Raw genomic sequence first — 17434 nt, 5'->3', positions numbered from 1 at the left:
CCCCTCCCCCCTGCCCTTTAAGAAAGTAGAAACTTGAAACACTTTTCATATTTCTTTGAGACTGTTATTCAGCATGCAGCTATTCTTGCTCCTATCACAACAGGCTAAAAGATGGCAGCTGCGCCAAGCTGGAGAAGAGCATCTGTTCTCTATAGTAATGGCTTTTCCAAGTATGACCCTCTGTATCACTCGGGTCTCTCAGGCTGAACTGCCACATGGCCTCACCATTTTCAATGAGAAAATAAATTGCCCCTGTGCAGTGGTATGCAAAGCAGAGGATATTTGTAGCAGTGCTGGGGCTGTGTTTGCAGTCTTGATTTAGAGCAGGCATTCTGTACACCAATCATGAGTTTGCTTGCGCAAGTGCACATTTTTCATTATCTGCTGCACTCCAAGTGTGCCCAATTAGAATGGTTCCCAAATTAGAAGATGAATCTTTACTGAGTTCTTTTCCCCCCCTGGCCAATGTGATTTTAGAAAGCTAAAGTTGCTGTATGTCAGCATCTAGAACCCCACCAAGTTGGATTGTTATAACTTATATTTCATTGGAAATATTATTTACGATGTAGTCCTATCTTCAATTGCCTGAAGTGATATCTATAAATAATAAGTGATTTTCAAAGGCTCAGTTTATGAAAAAGAGATTTGTTTTACCTGGTTGTGGAAAGTAAACTGAACAGTGAGTAAAGGTATAGGTAAAGATTTTGGGTAAGCTTCCTCATAATTAGGGCTATCTAAAAGCTGAGTGGTGATTCTTGTATCAGAGAAGGACTTTGAATAAAGCTTGGATGAGTTTACATAAGAAAAAGAAAGTACTTCAAGGAGTTTATAGTCAGATAATCTAGGTAGTGACTTCATGGATACTTTGTCAAATGGGAAATGGCTGAACAAACTATGGCATACGAATATAATGGAGTACTATTATGTTGTAAGAAATAATGAAATAGGTTCAGAAAAACCTTGGAAGACCTGTATGAACTGATGCATAATGGAGTGAGGAGAACAATTTATGCAATAACAAAACATTGCAAAAACAAACAACTTTGAAAGACATAAGAAGTCTGATTTTAATGACTAACAATTTAACAGTTTAATGACTAACAATGATTTTAAGAGATTGATGTTACATGTTGCCCATCTCCTCCCAGCGAGGTGATAGGGATGGGGAATCTATGACCTTGAGGTCACATGTGACCATCTAGGTCCTCAAGTGCAGCTTTTGAACTGTTTGGATTTAATCAAAGAACCACACTTGAGGACCTAAAAGGTCACATATGTCCTTGAGGCTGAAAGTTCACCACCTCTGTTAAGACTTTTGGACAAGGTTAATGTGCAAAATTTGTTTTAATTAACTATTCATGTTTGTTACAAGGGTTTTTCTTTTTCTTTTCTTTCTCAGGGGAAGGGAAGTGGAACGAGAGAAAAAAATGTTTGTTAATTGAAAAAAAATTAAAAATATATTTCCTTGATTAATACCCAGCTTGATGTCAATACTCAGAGAGTCATTAGATAGTTATTTAAGTCATGAAATCTTGTATGATCTTAGAAGACTCTTTGTCTGAGAAGAGACTTTCTGATTGTTTCATTCTAAATTAAATCATCTCCAAAATCAGTAAACATGATAGTGCAAAGTCATATGGAGAATAAGAAGAGGGTTATGATGGTATACTAGATCCATGTTTCCCTTGACTGTTATTTCTATTTGCTAGCAATAATATTAATGTTTGCTACACAAGGCAGTTTCTGTATTCTTGTAAGCTCTTTGTTATAGACACTTGTTTTACTTTAATTAAACTTTTATGGGAAATGGCAATACATAGATTTAGGCTTTTCTGTTATCCATATCTCAAATTCTGGAGTCAACAATTTGGATTAGAGTTGCTAAATCTGTATATTAGTGGGTACTTCTCACTTGCAACCTTTCTTATTTTCTCTTTACATTGATATTTACTCTAGGTAACCATGTATTATCACTAAGAGGAAATACCATTTGAGGCAAAATTTAAAGAAATAGAATGACTGGGCACTGATCAGTTCCTTTATATTCAAGTATTAGTGACGAAAAATTAATTGGGCATAGAATTGGGTTTACTGCCTAGGCCCAAACTGCCACTCAATTTTATCTTTTCTAAGGGTGAAAGGCTTCCAAATTATTCTTCAGGTGACACCATGTATGAAATTCCTCTAGGACTTTTAGTAAAGCAGTTAGATTACTTAGGATAGCTACTTTAGCCAATGCTTTCAAGGTTATATATGGTCTATCAATGCAGCTTAGACATATCTCTAATAATTTCTCTTCTGGTTCTCTCCATGTCTAAAATTAGAGGGAAAATTTTCCTACTTTATAATTTCTGATTCTCCAACAAATCAGTGATTCTTATCTTCCAATCTACACATTGATACATGGTTAAATGATAATCTGTTAGGTCTTGTTTTCTCCTCTTGTTCATTCTGTTTACTCACTGTTCCTTTTTATTAACTACTTACTTAACACTGAATCATTTTTTCTGCCTAATGGAAATCTGATTAAAAATAAGATAAAAATCATTTTATAGCTTTCACAGCTCTCTGCTCTTTTGAGGAGAGGGGGTATGGAGTAAAGGGTTCATTTTATGGGACATTTTGACATATTTTGCCATTCTCCCTTTTGAGTCTTTTAAACTTTTATGTTTGGAGTATATATTAAGTTATAATATAGAATAAAACATAACATAATTGGATTTTGATGCATAGAGTTGAATTCTCTCCCCCCGGCCCCAATCTGATTGGTTTCTGTCAGCCTAAACTAAAGATAAGTCCTTTACCTTTTGTAGCATTTTCATTAAAGTGGTGTGTGTGTGTGTGTGTGTGTGTGTGTGTGTGTATGTGTGTGTGTTTTGTATTTTTTGCTTCCATGGACCTATGGTTTCATTTATGTGGGTATTCTCTTTAGGGATGCAGATCATAACCTATCTATGACTTCCCATCTTGTGTGACTTTTGTTCATATCCTCCTGACAGTCTTCCCCAGGGACTCCACTCAGTGCTCTAGAAGACTTCCCCCTTAGGTCTCTTGACATTACATGGATACCAAAAGCAAACTCTCTCAAATGATTTTCTTTAAATGTCACCTTTTCCCTTTCCTAACAACAGATAATAAAGCTTCGATCCTACTATTGAGAAAGGGGTATATGACTCACTTTTTGAAGTTAAATTTGCTTTCATTTAGATTTGAAGGGTCTCCAGAGCAGGTATTAGGCTTGGTATTTCCTTTCTATGTTTACAAACTACCTAGTATTGAGCTGCGCATGTTCCGTAAGCATATAGTGCTGACTGACTGTCTTGAAGTACTCAGTTGTCTTGCAGTATGTGAGACAAGGTGATTTATTTTATCTGCTCTATACCAATACTCTGAAAGTGTGAACATTATATTTGAGGAAATCACAATTAAACTTAGTTTATTAAGAATCCTATTGTGTTTAGGAAGGTTTTGCTTTTATTTTTAATTTTTTTTTGCTTTTTGGAGGGGGAAAGGCAGGGCAATTGGATTAAGTGACTTTCCCAAGGTCACACAGCTAGTAAGTGTTAAGTGTCTGAGGCCAGATTTGAACTCAGGTCCTCCTGATTCCAGGACTGGTGCTCTATTCGCTGTGCCACCTAGCTGCCCCAAGAAGTTTTTAAATGTTCTAGACAAATACTAAAGTTTTATCCCTACAATGAAGTTTGGAAAAGAGTTATAGAAGATAAATACTAGGTTATAAAATGAAGAGGGAACTTTAATTACAGAGAGAGACTCTCAGAAGTAGGAGACCAGTAGTGTACAGGAGTTGGGGCTTCAAAAATGTACATCAAGTGCAACATTTGCTGGGAGAAAATGAACGTCTTCTCTCAGACAGTTAGAGACAAACTAGAAGTTTTCAAAATTACGAGGAAATACTTTACAGCTACACTTAGCAGAAAATAGATTAGGGGATTAAATAAAACAATGAGTCAGGAAGAAATTCTAGAGTAGTCCATAGATACAAATTTTAATTAAAAACTATTTGATAACATTATCATATTACCTTATTTTATGGAAATATATGCTAAATTAATATGTGTTGTTTGTCTTTTGTTCTCGAAGAGAGCCAATGACATCAGAAAGGTGATGCCTTGACATGCAAGTGAATTGGATTTAAGCGAGGCAGGACTGTGCAAAGTCATCAGCCTCACTGTCTCCTTCAGAGACATATGGGTCCAGAGGCAAGATGCAGATCAGGATGACTGGAGATGACCCTGGATGCAGTGGGAAATTTTTCTTGGGGGGGCAGGGAAGAGAGATTAATGAACTCATCCTATGCAATATAGCTGTTTTAGTCGACTGTCAGTGCCTGAGGAAAATCTAGTTGCTAAACTGGTGATGTTGTCCACATGTATGATGGTAGAAACTCAATGTATAAGTATAGAACTTAGGAGGAACTAATCAATCTCCAAACCTTTTAAGTGATATTGAACATTCCACATCATCTAACACTAAGTAATACACTTAATGGTGGGGAAAAAGAGGAAAATTCATTTCCTAGGTTTCAACCCCAGAAGCATTCATTGAAAAAAGAAAAAAAGTTTCATAGGAATCCAATTCCTATACTAAAATATTTCCATTACTATGTATTTCTGATCAATCTTGGTTTCACACTTTTCATATTTAAAAAAAAGAAACAAAATTTTATCAAATAATTAAAGATGTAATCATCAAATAATTAAAGAGAGTTAAAGATGAGAGAAATGAAAATTCTTATTTATATTTATGGTTGTTTAGCACTATAATTCAATAATTTACACAGTCATTCCTCCTTGTAGGACTCTGTCAATTGTATCTCTGTGGTTACCTAAAAACACTTGTATCAGGTAATAGATAGATAAATGTTTCACTTGGCTACCTCTTCCTTTCTTTTTTGAATGGATAGTTGTTTCTGACACAATAGATGCTTTGCAAAAGATATTTAAAAAACCCAATAATCTTTTTTTGTTTTAATTTTGTCTCTCCTTTCATTTTCAAAATTTTTACTCTTATGTTTGGGGATTATTTATGTTGGGGTTTAAAATATTTTCAAAAATTTGTATGCTTAATTCACTATTTTTACACTTTGTATAAAATAAAAATCTGATTAATACAATCTCTGCTTCTTTCTTTGCACACAGAGACCTTCCACATCCCCACCTTGCCCAACCTGGATCCAGATGACTTGACCTTACCTTTGAAAAACAAACAAACAAAAAAACAGGTATGACTGCTTGAATCTAATCTCATGCTATATTCTCTTGCCTTTACTTTTCTCCCACTGAAAACTCCAGTTTCCTTGAGTCTATTTTACTGATGTATCATTTAAAAAATACTTCCTTTATTAGCTCAGATAGAAGTATATTTGTGAAAACCCACATTCCTCTACTCCCCACCTATTTGTTTGAATTACCATCATCTGTGACTTTCCTAAATCAAGACATATTAATTCCTTTTCTTTTCTTCTTTTTTTCTCAAGAATATTTCAATTTTATCTCCCTTCTTGGGATACTCCCTCTTCATGGTTGCTTTTTCTTTGTTCTTATAGTGATACTCTAATAAACTAGGACTTGGAAAAGGCACTGGTCTCATCTGCTCCTGGAAACATGTAAACATGGAGTTATCTAGACTTTTAATGATATATGGACTTGTTTAAATTTCTTTTTTTTTGCTATCTTTGTATTTCAATACCCTGTACATCTATCATTTGTGTGAAGTAATTTATAAAAATCTGTCATCTTATTGAAGATCAATTTTTCCCACATAGGGCTACATTCAGTTGTATAGGATATATTATGCAAAACATTTCTGTTTTATATATTTTTGATATATCATATTGCAGCCTTTTAAAATTTGTTTGGGTAGTCCTATAGAAGTCATATTGATATTCCTTGATAAATAAACTACCTTCTTCAGTTTGCTCATAAAATTCTTTCTTTGACGCCAAAGTTCTGGAACTTGACAAATAAATTTCTGGGTGAATTAAATATGGGGTTTCTTTCAAGTGTTCTTTGGAATCTATTTATTTGCACTTTGCTCTCTTTTCTCAACACCTCTGGGCAATTAAAAATATGACCTCTAGAAATATAGTATTCAGGTTCTTTGTTTCATATTTTTTGGGGAGGCCAGTGACTTATCAAAATCCATCCTAAAATTTTTATTTTCATGCTTGTCCTTTTGAATTCTTCTTTAAGAATTCTTATTTCCCTTCTTAATTCTTCCTTTAAGAAGCTCTGTGGGATAATGTACAGACTGCTGAATCTGGAGACTTGGGTTCAAGCTTCACCTCCAATATTTAACTATGTTACCATAGGCAAATTATTTAACCTTTCTAAAAGTCAAGGAAGCACCTAAGGTTTATCCAGTAAATTAGAGACAGATTGTAATCTGTGTTGGTGAAGGGAGTTCCTATCCTGATGAAATCATTGACCCTTGAGTATTTCCACCCCCCCTCCCCATTCTGTAAATAAACTTTGTAATAACTCTAGGGGTTCCCTGTCCTTTTAGGAAATTTGGTTGTTATCATAGTGTTATGTCTCTTTATGGTGAGTCCTCATTGCTTCTCTTACAATATAGTATTTATTCATTGTGTTAAGATATCTTTGGTTTTTACTTATTTTTTTTTCACTCTCCTGATTTTTTTTTGGGAGAATATATTTCCTTTTCTCCCTCTTTTAAAAATATTTTCCTTTGGGGTGGCTAGGTGGCTCAGTGAATAGAGCACTGGCCCTGGAGTCAGGAGGACCTGAGTTCAAATCTGACCTCAGACACAACGCAAAAACTAGCCTTGAGACCTTGGGCAAGTCACTTAACCCCAATTGCCCTCAAACAGCAAAATAAAAGAAATTGAATTTATAAAAAATATTTTCCTTTATTGGAAACATTTAGTGATGTTCTGAGATGGTGGAGTGGTGAGTTTAGGTACAACCACTTACTAAGCCTTTTTGGTTGAGACTGCTTGGCCCACCCAACCAATTTTGAAGAAAAAATACCCCAACTTTAAGCAGGACGTTAAAACCAACAACTGGATCTTAAATACCTCTGTGAATCTGAGAAAAAATCACCTTGCCCCTTTGGGCCTTAGTTTCCCCAACTGTAAAATGAGTGAGTGAGAGTAGTTGATTTTTAAGTTCTCTTCTAGTTTCTCATTCTCCAGCTCTGTCACAAAAAAATGAATGTAGAAAAGACTAGAAAATCTGGGGAAGTAGAAATCAAGCTAATCCAAAGGGAAAATGCTACAACAATTGGAGTAAAAGCTGAGTTACCTGTTCAAAGTTTCTCTGGGCTTACAATGACCCACTCATAATAAATGCAGAGCATGAACCTAATATGAAGTTGTGTTCAATTCAGACATTACTAATGGAACCATCAATCATTTTCCCCACAAGATAAAAAGGAATGAATAGCTTGCTATTTTTTAATTGATATAGACAGAGGTAACTATAACCTAAGTAAAATAATGACCTGTGACCAGAATCCAGAAATTCCTAAGACTAGATTTGGTTCACATTTATAAGAGTCACTTAAATTCTTCTTTTCAAAATACTGTATTGGTGTCTTTTGTTTTTAAATATAGCTCCTCTTATCTACTTAATGAGCCATGTTTTAAACACACACACACACACACACACACACATATATATACAAAATTACCTTAAATATCTCCCAATTACATGTAACAATATTTAAGGTTTATTTTTTAATTGAGTTCCAAATTCTCTCCCTCCCACACCTTGAGAAGGCAAATAATTTGACATACTATATATATGTTAAATCATGTAAAACACATTTCCATATTAGCCATATTACAAAACATGCCCCCTCCCCCAAGAAAAATAAAGTAAAAAAAAGTATGCTTCAGTCTGTACTCAGGGTTCACCAGTTCTCTTTCCTAAAGATGGATAATATTTTTCATCATGTGTTCTGAGGAATTTTCTTGGATCACTGTGTTGATAAGAGTGGCTAAGATGTCCACAGTTGATTATCTTTACACTATTAATGAGCAATCTTTCATAACAAAGAATAAAAAAAAGAAGGAAAAAAGCAGTTTAACAAAGCTAATCAACATATCAATTAAATTTGACCACTCTCATAGTTGCCTGCTTCTGCAGGTAAGGAAAAGAATTTTATTTTCTCATCTCTTCTTGTTTTTTTTTTGCTAAAAAAAATTGAGCTTCAAATTCTTTCCAACACTCTTCCCTCCCCCACCCACTGAGAAGGCAATAAATGTGATCAGTTATACATGTGAAATCATGTAAAACATATTTCCATATTAGTCATGTAGAAAAAAATTAAGAAAAATAAAGTGAAAAAATTATGCTTCAATTTGTATTTGTACTCCATCAATTCTTTCTCTTGAGGTGGATAACATTTTACATTATAAATCCTTTGGAATTGTCATGGATCATTGCATTGTTTTCCTGATTCTGTTCACTTCACTTTGTATCAATTCATAGAAGTCTTTCTGAAACCATCTTGCTCATTATTTCTTATAGCACAATAGTATTTCAACTTGTTCAGTCATTTCTCAATTGATGGGCATTCTCTCAACTTCCAGTTCTTTGACACTATGAAAAGAGTTGCTATAAATATTTTTGTACATAGAAATCCTTTTTCTTTTCCTTTTGATCTCTTTGGAATACAGAACTAATAGTGTTATTGCTGGATGAAAGGCTATGCACAGTTTTGTTGCCCTTTGGCCATAGTTCTTAATTGCTTTACAGAATGGTTGAATCAATTCACTACTCCACCAACAGTGCATTAATACCCCAAGTTTTCCATATCCCGGCCAACATTTCCTTTTCCTTTTCTCTCATATTAACCAATCTGATAGGTATGAAGTGGCACCTCAGAGTTGTTTAAATTTGCATTTCCACAGTCGATAGTGACTTAAAGCATGTTTTCATATGACTTTAGATAGCTTTGATTTCTTCTTCTGGAAACTGACTGTTTATATCTTTTTATCATTTATCCATTGGAGAATGACTGATATTCTTATAAATTTAACTCATTTCTCTAAATGTTTGAGAAATGAGGCCTTTATCAGAAAAACTTGCTGTAACTTCCCTCCCTCCCTCCCCAGTTTCCTGCTTTCCTTTGTGCAAACTCTTCTTAATTTAATATAATCAAAATTATGCATTTTATTTCCTATGATCCTTTTTATCTCTTGTTTGGTCATAAATTCTTCCCTTAACCATATATCTAGCAGGTAAATTTTTCCATGCTTCCCTAATTTGCTTATGATCTCACCTTTGTGTAAGAAACTATACCTAGTTTCTGCCAAACTGCTTTCCAGTTTTTAATAGAAATTTTTGTAAAATAGTTTTCTTGTCCCCAAAATTTGGATCTTTGCATTTATCAAACACAAGATTACTATGATCATTGTGTCTATGTATTATTTACATAATCTGGTCCATTGATCTTCCACTCTATTTCTTAGCCAGTACCAGAATGTTTTCATGATTACCTCCTTGTAATAGTTTGATATCTGATACAGCTAGGTCATTTTCTTTCACATTTTTTTTCATTATTATTATTTTTTTTGATATTCTTGATCTTTTGTTCTTCCAGATGAAATTTATTATTATTTTTCCCAGCTCCATAAAATAATTTTTGGTAGTTTGGTATGGCACTGGATAAGTAAATTAATTGAGGTAGAACTGTCAGTTTTATTAAATTGCCTTGGCCTACCCTTGAGCAATTAATTTTTCTCCAATTGTTCAGATATAACTTTATCTGTGTGAAAAGTGTTGTGTGATTGGTTCCTGGGTTTATCTTGACACATAGACCCCTAAGTTATTGTCTGCAGTTATTTTAAATGAAATTTCTGCTGGATTTTGTTGGTAATACATAGAAATACTGATGATTTATATGGGCTTATTTTGCATCCTGCAACTTTGCTAATGTTGTTAATTGTTCAAACTAGTTTTTTTAGGTAATTTTCTAGGGTTCTTTAAGTGTACCATCATATCATCTGCAAATAATTATAGTTTTGTTTCTTCATTGCCTATTCTAATTCCTTCAATTTCTTTTTCTTCTCTTATTACTACAGGTAGTATTTGTACAATATTGAATAATGGTGGTAATAACAGACATCTTTGCTTCAGCTATGATTTTATTAGGAAGACTTCTGGTTTATCCCCACTACAGAAAATGCTTACTGATGGTTTTAGGGAGATAGTTATGATCATTTTAAGGAAAGCTCCTTTTATTCCTATGCTTCCTAGTATTTTTTTTAAATAGGAATGAGTGTTGTATTTTGTCAAAAGCTTTTCCTGCAAGATAATCATATGATTTTTGTTCTTTTTGTCATTTATATGGTGAATTATGCAGACAGTATTGAACCAACCCTGCATTCCTGGAATAAACTCCACCTGGTCATAGCATAAGATCTTTGTGATATGTTTTTGTAATTGCTTTGCTAGTATTTTAGTTAATTTTTTGTGTTAATATCCATTAAGGAAATTTGATTTATAGTTTTCTCTCTCTGTTTTTGTTCTGCCTGGTTTAGATATTGCATGTAATTTTTATTGCATTGTAGTCTGAAAAGGATGTATTATTTATGCTTTTTGGCATTTGATTGTGAGGTTTTTATGTGAGGTCAATTTTTGCAAAGGTGTTCTGTAGGTCTGAGAAAAAAGATATATTCATTTATATTTCCATTCAACTTTTTCCAGAGGTCTATCATATTTAAATTTTCTAAAATTCTATTCATCTCTTTAACATCTTAAGCTTTTTTTTGGTTAGATTTATCTGACTCTGAGAGGGGAAAGTTGGTGTCCCCCACTAGTTTAGTGTTGATATTGCTTCATTGTCTATAGTACCTTTTAGCAAAATGTAGTTTTCCTGTTTATCTCTTTTAATTAGACCTATTTTTGTCTTTTCTTTTTCTGATGTCATGATTTCTACTCCTGCCTTTTTTTTTTAAACCACAGTTAAAGCACAGTAGATACTGCTCTAGCCCCTTATTTTTATTCTGTGTGGGTCTCTCTGTTTCAAGTATGTTTCCTGTAAACAACATATTGTTGCACTTTGGTTTCTAATCTATTCTACCATCAGCTTCTGTTTTATGGGTAAATTAATCCCATTCACATTCACAGTTATTACTAACTGTATATTTCCCATCATCTTATTTTCCTCCATTTATCCTTCTCCTTTTACCCTGTCTCTCCTCAAAAGTCTATTTTGCTTCTGACTATTGTTTCCTTTACTTATCCCTACCTTCTGTCAGCACCCCAGTCCTTCCTTTTATCCCCTTCCCCTCCTACTTTATTGTTGGGTAAGATAGATTTCTACACCTGAATGTGTATGTTATTCCCTCTTTGAACCAATTCCAATGAAAGTGAAGTTTAAGCATTGCCCACCACCACCTCCCCTAGCCCCATTTAAATTTTGTTGTGTGCATCTTTTTCCATTTGGCCAATTCTGTTTTTCAAGGTGTTATTTTCTTTAGCACTTTTTGTACCTCTTTTTTGAGCTGTTGACTCACTTTTCATAATTTTCTTTAATAACTTACCGGCCTTTCCCCTCATCTACCCCAATTTTTCCTCTATCTCTCTTAATTGATTTTAAAAATCCTCTTTGAGGTCTTTTAGGGATTCCTATTGGGGTTTTTTACAAGACAAATTTTTTTTCCTTTGAGGCTTTGCTTGTAGCTATTTTGATATCATTGTCTTCTGAGTTTGTGCCTTCATCTTCACTGTCACAACAATAGCTTTTAATGCTCATGTTCTTTTTTTGTTGTTTGCTCATTTTCCTAGCTTTTTGACTTTATGTTAAAATTGGGATCTGCTCCTGTGGTGGAGGGGGCACTGTCCAAAGCTTCAGGTTTTTTGTTCTGTTGTTTTTAGAGTTAGTTCTGGTGATCAGTAAGTTTTTGTTGCTTCCAAGGTGGTATGATCCAAGGAGAGGTGTGATTACTGCCCCCCTGGTTCTTGTCTTTATCCAGGAGGGGACCTTACTCCTGTGTAGCCACAAGTTCTAGAGTTTCTTTTGGCCCTGGAACTGGGACCAGGTCCCCTGTTCTTCAGTAGGTACAAGTGCTAGAGCTCCTTTCTGCCTTGGATCTTTGACCAGGATACATTTTCCCCTGTGGCTACAAGCTCTAGTGCTTCTTTTTGCCCTGGAACTAACTCTGACCTGGAATTTTGTACAGGCAATGCAATGGGATCTTGTACCCAATGCCAGCATACTATACAGATCCACTGTGATCTCTTTCTGACCACTTACCTAATCCCTTTGCCATTTCTGAGTTTAGAGCTCCCTAAATTGATGCTTCCACTGCTGTTGTAGCAGTTTCCAAGGTCTACTGCTGGTACTGCTGTGCTGTGGATATGCTTCCACTGCAGTGTCACAGACTTCTGCTGACTTCCTCAGTTGTCTTGGACTGTAAAAATGTCTTGTCCTAACCTTTTGTTGGCTCTGTGACTCCAAAATTTAATTCGAAGGGTTATTTTAAACTTGTTTGGAGGGGAATGTTGGGAGAGTTTAACTGAGTTGCTACCATCTTGGCTCTGTGGTCTTTCATCTCTTCACAATCATGCTCAGTCATTAATTACATGCTGTCAATTCTGTTACTTTTCCATTTTCATTATTTCAACTTATATTATTGTAATCATTATGTACATTTTTTCTAATTTTTTTTCACTCTTCATCAGGTCATATAAATTCTTCATATTTATCATTAATTTTGCTGGTAATATGCACTAAAATTTGGTTGGCCATTAACCAATCAATAGGCATAATATTTTTTCCCAGTTTGAACCACTTAACTTCTACAAATTAGTTCTATAGTGCAAGGAAAAGCATGCCTTTTGTTCCAAATTTACTATTTGCTTGAAAAGCATAATTCTTAGGACCAAAATTCTGGGGTCTTTCTCCAGACTAGGGTTGTGATCTACTTTCCTATGCATTTACTATATGACTAGTTCATCTCCTTTTCTCTTCATATGTCTGCTGAAGTCACTCAATTTGTCAGTGCCCAGATGACCTTCTAAGACTGTAAGTGGTAGAGAATTTGCAGATATGCACAGGTAGAAGCTGTTTCCTTAGCTCCCTATGTTGATGACATCACAGGTCCAGAGCCAAAAATCAAGCCCTTTTAAGTCATTGCTTGTGGACAAGTCACTGTTGGTAGTATGCTGCCACCCACTGACAGTCCCCATCTGTTTTTCCATTGCTTTTTGGGTCATCTTCAGTTCTGATTCTTTGGAGATTGTGATGTTTGATGACTAATAGACATGGAGGAACATTGGAAGAATGCTGAAATTAAAAAGATGAATTTTTGTGTTAGGCAGTAGCTTAAGATCATTGAAAGTACAGTGAAGTTTTAAAAACACAGCCCAACCTGTTACTTTCATCTGATTCTATTTATGATCTGACCTAGTGTGCTCCTGTGGTGCTTCTCTGAGTGGAGTATAGTGGGAGATGATGTTAATGGAAGATGGCTGCTAGTCAGAACTCTTTCTTATTTCAGACAATGATGGTGAGAAGTTAAGATAGAACAAAATGATGTGTCAATAGGGAAGCTGGAGCTCTGTACAGCTGGGGCCTCTGGAACTCCTAATAAATTATGCCATATAAATAGTGGCCTATTCTGCATATATTTATGATGCCTCTGTAGGAAACTTCCCTTCAGACAATACTGACTTTATTGTCCCAGAACTAGTTGATAAAGATTAACATATGGTTTTAACATATTTAAATAGACCCCTTTAGGTTTTCCTGAGGATTTTTGTACATTTATAGGATCAGAAGAAGCAAGGTGGCATGGTGGATAAAATGCTGGGCCTAGAGTTAGGTAGGTGTAAATTCAAATCTGACCTTGGACATTTCCTACTTATGTGACCCTGAGCAAGTCACTTAAGTTCTATTTGCCTCAATTTCCTCAACTGTAAAATGGGGATCATAATAATACTTCCCAGGGTTGTTGTGAGGATCAATTATTTATGAAAAATGCTTAGCACAGTCTGACACATATTAGGCATTTATTTAAGTGCTTATTCCTTCCCCCCCTTTTTTTTTCTATATCTTTTAATCAAATGTACAATAGTACAGAGAAAGAGTACAGTAGTGCTGTGGAATACTGCTTGTAAAAGTGCTTGTTTTTGAGTACTCTTATCAAGGATCCTATCAATATATGTCTAAATTATTCTCATATGGTTTCTATGTATTTAGTAGGCATATAGGTCAGTCTTTTGGGGAGGGTGGTAAAAATAAAATTATCCCTATTAAGTCCCATTGTATTACTGTTTGTTGACTATTGAGAAGTGGTTTTGATTCAGTAGATTAACATATCAACTTAAAAGCTCCCTTCCAACAAAATCTCTCTCATGTACAAATCAATCAAGGTCTCTTGAAAAATTTTAGCAGAGACAAGCTTGTCTGGTGACCTTGCAGTCATTAGTATCAGGAGAGAAATAAGCAAGGAAGATAAATACTCACCACAACAAGGGATCATCAATGTCCTGGAGGAGAGATCCAGTGTAAGGGCCATATTGAAGATGGAATCCTATAGGTGGTGAAGTGTTGGTAGTTGTCTTTGTGTTGATTCCATCAAGACCTGTACTACTTAAAATAGTTTCACAATTATCCACCTAGGAAAAACCAAGTGGATGAAGAAAGTTTATTGTTTAGACCAGAAGTTCTTAACCTGATGTTCAAGGACCCTCATGGGATCTATGTATAGATTTCAAAGCATCATTGAACTTGGACAGGAAAAAAATTACATCCTTGTTTCAATATAATTTTTTCCCTTTGCAATCTTATGTGTTCTGTTTTGTGTATTTAAAAACATTATTCTGAGAAGAAGCTCATAAACTTCATCAGATTGCCAAAAGGGGTTCACAATGCAAAAATGGTTAAGAATTGCTGACTTAGTACATATGCAGTTAGATGAATAACCTACAAATTTCATTTATTAGTACATAAATCTTGGACAGTGACTGCAAGTGAATGATGAGCTAGGTCCAGAATTGAACAGAAATAGGAGAATGGGATGGATGGATTCTAGACATTTAAAAAATTTCTTTAATTACCCCAAGCTTTCCCCTGTCTTTTGAGTATAAATATCCATCTCTTACTGTTGTATGACTGAGCCATAGAACGAATCTTTAATGGGTTTCACATTGAAGACAATAGAAAGGTGATTGGTAGGAGTGAATAGCATTTTTTTCCTCCTTGTGAATGGTTTTAGGTGAGATTTCTCCAATAATAGTAACAGTTTTGGTTCCTTTCTGTGATGTACCTTGCAAAGATTATGATGATGACTTGCTGTACCATCTGACATCTGTGAGAACTCAGTAACTGCCATCTTCTGGTCATGTGGTTCTTTAGGTGAGCTGTACAATACATTTCATGAATTTATTTCAGCCACCTCAGTCTGTACTTTGTGGGTATCAGATGTCTTTCATGTTGATGGTGAAGAAACAACTATTTTATTCAGTTATTTAGAAATTCAGTTTTCTGATTCTAGGCCCTGTTTACAAAGTTAAAAATAGAGGCGGGTTGGGTTGGGAGAGGCATAGTTCTTTTTGGAATTAGTTTGGCTAAAAAAGAGAAAGGGGTAGATAGCAGGAAAGTTAGGTGATACAGTATTAACGAGGCTATTTCTTAGGAAAGTGAAGAACAAGTGAAGAAAGTGGAGAGAGTTGTCATTATGGAGCTTTCCTATGAGGCAGCTAATTGGTCAGTGGATAAAGCACTGGACCTAGAGTTAGTAACATCGGCCTTTACATCCTTCCTCAGACCCCAGTTAAGCCACAGGCTTGTGTGACATAGGGCAAGTCACTTAACCTTTCCCATCTATAAGAAGAACACAATCACATCTACCTTACAGAATTGTTGTGAGGATCAAGTGACCTTTACTGTCTATTATCCATCCATTCATCCATCTATCTATTCATCCATTGTCTCTCTGTCATTTATCTGTCTGTTTATCTCTACATGACACTTTCAAATATTAAAGAAGTATTATATAAATATTTGTTGTTATTATATGTCTTTATTAATAAGGATCATAGATCTAGATCTGGAAGTGACCCCAGAGGACATCCAGTCCAACTTTCTCTTTTGTAGATTAGGAAACTGAGACTCAGGAAGGTAAGAGGCTTGCCCAAGATCACCCAGGTAGTAACTTCAGAGGTAGGAGAGGAGGGAGTCAGGTCCTTTGACTCCAGAGCCAGTTTTTTTCTCTGTATTATACTATTGCTGGGAGAAGGGTGAGGGTTTGAGGAGGGAATGGTATAAGGTATGTGGCTGCCATTGATTATTTAAGTTTTCTTCAGGCAAGTCGCCCTAAACCATGAATCCAGTGTTATTTTTCATCTTTGTCTGTGAGGGAGACTGGATCCTGTAACTAGGATAAGTACTGCCTAACAGAGGAGACTGCATTGGGTCTTGGTTGAGAGGAGCTAGGATAAGGAAAGCAATTATGTTCTTTCAGTCTTTTAACACCTCAAGTGGCCATATTATGTCAAGCATTGGAAGCATGTGGAATGAATAAAGAGAAAGTGGAGCTTTGTAAAAGGTCGGGGAGGAAACAAATGAAAGTAAATTCTAAGACTTCATAAAATGGAAAACAATTGTTTCAAGCAGAGAATGTACCTTATTGTATTAGGTGCTTTTACAACCTGATTCTTATAAGTATTGCTATTATTTTTCTTGTCCATCACTTCAATAGATGAGTTTATGAAATCATAGAATACTAGATCTGTAAGGGAGTTTAGAGATCATCTAATTTATTAATATTTAGGTGAGGAAACTCAGGCTCTGGGAGGCGAAACTAATTTAGAAGGTCACACATTTCTGGACTTCCAATGCGCTACCCTTTCTGTTGTAGGAGAGAAGTTGAAAAGTTATTTACTTCTCTTGATCATGTAGCTAAAATTATGGAAGCCACGATCACATTTGTCAGGAGCAGAGCAATACATAAAAGCAGGAATACACAGGACTCAGAGTCAGAAAACTGAATTTGAGCTTCGCTACTCAGCATTTTTATGACCTTGGACCAGTCACTTGTCCTTATTTTTAAAACAAGTATAGTAGTATCACAGACTCACAGGGCCATAGATTTAAAGTTGGAGAGGACCGTGAGAAGTCATCTCTTTTGATGACCCTTATTTTACAGATGAAGAAACTGAGTCTCCAAAGTGAATTACTTAGAATAATAAAAGTAATAAATGGTAGAGCTGGGATTTGAACTTAAGCTCCCTGACTCTGAATCAAGGGATCTTTCCATTTTATGCTATAAATGTATTTTTTTTAAATTTTGAAATATATTTCAAATATATATGAACTACATATAGTGCTTTCTGGTTTATAAAGAAAGTTCTTAGTAAGGAATGATAAAAATAATGATTTTTAAATGTTTTAAATGAAGACGATGGTGGTGGTAGCTAGCATCAATCTAGCCTTTAAA

Source organism: Petaurus breviceps, unplaced genomic scaffold (assembly GCF_028583685.1).
Source record: "Petaurus breviceps papuanus isolate PSGF00001 unplaced genomic scaffold, PetGlider_PUasm1.0 90604, whole genome shotgun sequence".
Classification (NCBI taxonomy): Eukaryota; Metazoa; Chordata; class Mammalia; order Diprotodontia; family Petauridae; genus Petaurus; species Petaurus breviceps.
Note: the sequence above shows the minus strand (reverse complement) of the source record.